Source organism: Nomascus leucogenys, chromosome 18, assembly GCF_006542625.1.
Source record: "Nomascus leucogenys isolate Asia chromosome 18, Asia_NLE_v1, whole genome shotgun sequence".
NCBI lineage: Eukaryota > Metazoa > Chordata > Mammalia > Primates > Hylobatidae > Nomascus > Nomascus leucogenys.
Genome location: NC_044398.1, coordinates 36,614,100 through 36,617,249, shown reverse-complemented (window position 1 = coordinate 36,617,249; position 3,150 = coordinate 36,614,100). Strand labels below are relative to the sequence as shown.

At 52.9% G+C, this 3,150-nt stretch overlaps 1 pseudogene across 1 annotated transcript; it reads left to right on the top strand.

Annotated features, from left to right (window-relative positions):
- Positions 1 to 360: 360 nt before the first annotated feature.
- Positions 361 to 2,826, top strand: LOC100588824 (annotated as a pseudogene). Its single transcript, XR_123344.4, has 2 exons — positions 361 to 1,686; positions 1,780 to 2,826. The product of XR_123344.4 is annotated as a methyl-CpG-binding domain protein 1-like (transcript).
- The last annotated feature ends 324 nt before the right edge of the window (positions 2,827 to 3,150 follow it).

The following is a 3,150-nucleotide window of genomic DNA, read 5'->3' as shown; positions in this document are numbered from 1 at the left end:
GAACACATGGACACAGGAAGGGGAACATCACACTCCAGGGACTGTTGTGGGGTGGGGGGAGGGGGAGGGACAGCATTAGGAGATATACCTAATGCTAAATGAGGAGTTAATGGGTGCAGCAAAACAACAAGGCACATGGATACATATGTAACAAACCTGCACATTGTGCACATGTACCCTAAAACCTAAAGTATAATTTAAAAAATGGAAAAAATATTTGCGGGGAGCAACGAACAGCTGCAGAGGCGACAGCTACCTCTTCAGAGGAGGCGGCCGCGGAGAAGGAGGAAGGGGAGGAGGGCGAGGCGGGGAGGCGCAAGAGGGACCCTCGTCATGGGTCCACGGGCCTAAAGTGGCGGAAGATACCGGCCTGGTGCCAAACTGGTTACTGCTGCTTCCTGTGGCCTCCATGGCTGAGGACTGGCTGGACTGCCCGGCCCTGGGCCCTGGCTGGAAGCGCTGTGAAGTCTTTCGCAAGTCAGGGGCCACCTGTGGACGCTCAGACACCTGTTACCAGAGCCCCACAGGAGACAGGATCTGAAGCAAAGTTGAGCTGACTCGATACCTGGGCCCTGCGTGTGATCTCACCCTCTTCGACTTCAAACAAGGCATCTTGTGCTATCCAGCCCCCAAGGCCCATCCCGTGGCGGTTGCCAGCAAGAAGCGAAAGAAGCATTCAAGGCTAGCCAAAACCCAGAAACGTCAGGTTGGACCCCCGAGTGGTGAGGTCAGGAAGGAGGCCCCGAAGGATGAGACCAAGGCTAACACTGACACAGCCCCAGCTTCATTCCCTGCTCCTGGATGCTGTGAGAACTGTGGAATCAGCTTCCCAGGGGATGGCACCCAAAGGCAGCGGCTCAAAACGTTGTGCAAAGACTGTCGAGCACAGAGAATTGCCTTCAACCGGGAACAGAGAATATTTAAGCGTGTGAGCTCTGGGGAGTGTGCAGCCTGCCAGGTAACAGAAGACTGTGGGGCCTGCTCCACCTGCCTCCTGCAGCTGCCCCATGATGTGGCATCGGGGCTGTTCTGCAAGTGTGAACGGAGACGCTGCCTCCGGATTGTGGAAAGCAGCCGAGGGTGTGGAGTATGCCGGGGCTGTCAGACCCAAGAGGATTGTGGCCTTTGCCCCATCTGCCTTCGCCCTCCCCGCCCTGGTCTCAGGCACCAGTGGAAATGTGTCCAGAGACGTTGCCTACGGGGTAAACATGCCCCCCCAAGGGAGGCTGTGACTCCAAGATGGCTGCCAGGCGGCGCCCCGGAGCCCAGCCACTGCCTCCACCACCCCCATCACAGTCCCCAGAGCCCACAGAGCCGCACCCCAGAGCCCTGGCCCCCTCACCACCTGCCGAGTTCATCTATTACTGTGTAGACGAGGACGAGCTAAAGCGGCTGCTGCCCAGTGTCTGGTCAGAGTCTGAGGATGGGGCAGGATTGCCCCCACCTTACCGTCGTCGAAAGAGGCCCAACTCTGCCCAACGGCACCATCTTGGCCCTACCTTGAAGCCCACCTTGGCTACACGCACAGCCCAACCAGACCATACTCAGGCTCCAACGAAGCAGGAAGCAGGTGGTGGCTTTGTGCTGCCCCCGCCTGGCACTGACCTTGTGTTTTTACGGGAGGGTGCAAGCAGTCCTGTGCAGGTGCCGGGCCCTGCTGCAGCTTCCACAGAAGCCCTGTTGCAGGTGAAGCAAGAGAAGGCGGATACCCAGGACGAGTGGACACCAGGCACAGCTGTCCTGACTTCTCCCGTATTGGTGCCTGGCTGCCCTAGCAAGGCAGTAGACCCAGGCCTGCCATCTGTGAAGCAAGAGCCACCTGACCCTGAGGAGGACAAGGAGGAGAACAAGGATGACTCTGCCTCCAAATTGGCCCCAGAGGAAGAGGCAGGAGGGGCTGGCACACCCGTGATCATGGAGATTTTCAGCCTGGGTGGAACCCGCTTCTGAGATACAGCAGCCTGGTTGCCCAGTCTACAGGGCAGGCACTCAGGAAGGGAAGATGGATGTAAAGTGTGGGAGACCGAGGACACAGTGGAGCCCACGAGCACGAGCTGGAACCCACGAGGATGGCCTGGAACCCATGTCAGTCTCTCACTACCTCCAGCTTCGATGATGTGGGTGTCCTGCAGAAGAAGCTGGTGCCCTTCCTCACAGAGTTAAATATGCATCTGGCCCAGGAATTAGAGAAGCTGAAGGGATGATCCTGGGGAAGGTGGAGCAGCTGCAGGCCTGGCTGCAGGCCTGACTACTGCCCGCCCCAGCGAGGTGATCCAGCAGATACATGGCAACGTGTGAACTGCAACAGTGCCTGGTGCCCCAGCACCAACCTTCCAAGTGTAAAAACAATATGCTGCTGCTTCACTTCTGCCCTCCGGTTATCAAGCAAAATGTCTCTTGTGGCCCATCTTACTGGAAGAGAGTTCTGGGAAACGTAGCCTCACCAAGGTGACACATTACAAAGCCACCCTACCATGAATCCGCTCCCAAGGGTCTCCCTGCTCACCTGAGGATAACTCAATATAACTATGTTGCTGAAAATGCAAAGCTGAAGACCATGGATTTCCTGGTGATTCCAGCAAGTGCAGAGATTCTATGAAGCCCACCCAGAAAAAACTTGCTGGTCCTGGCTATTTTTGTGTCATTTATTCAAGTATTGAGAACCTGGCCTGTGGTAGGCACTGTACTTAATACTAGGATACAGAAATGCAAAAGATACGGCCCATGCAATTTTATTAAATGCATCAATATGTATTACAAATGGTGAATGGATTTCCAAATTTATCATGGAATTTAATGCTGAATATATAGAATTCAGAAAAAAAATATTTGCAAATCATATATCTCATAAGGATTTAATATCCAAAATATATAAAGAATCTTTAAAACTCAATAACAGAAGACAAAGAACCTATTTTTTTAATTTCCATAGTTTCTTGGGGAACAGGTGGTGTTTGGTTACATGAGTAAGTTCTGTAGTGGTGATTTGTGAGATTCTGGTGCACCCATCCTTGATCATTGTGATGTTGAGCATTGTTTCATATGTTTGTTGGCCATTTGTGTATCTTCTTTTGATAATTGTCTATTCATGTCCTTAGTCCACTTTTTTATGGGATTGTTTGTTTTTTTCTTGTTGATTTGTTTGAGTTC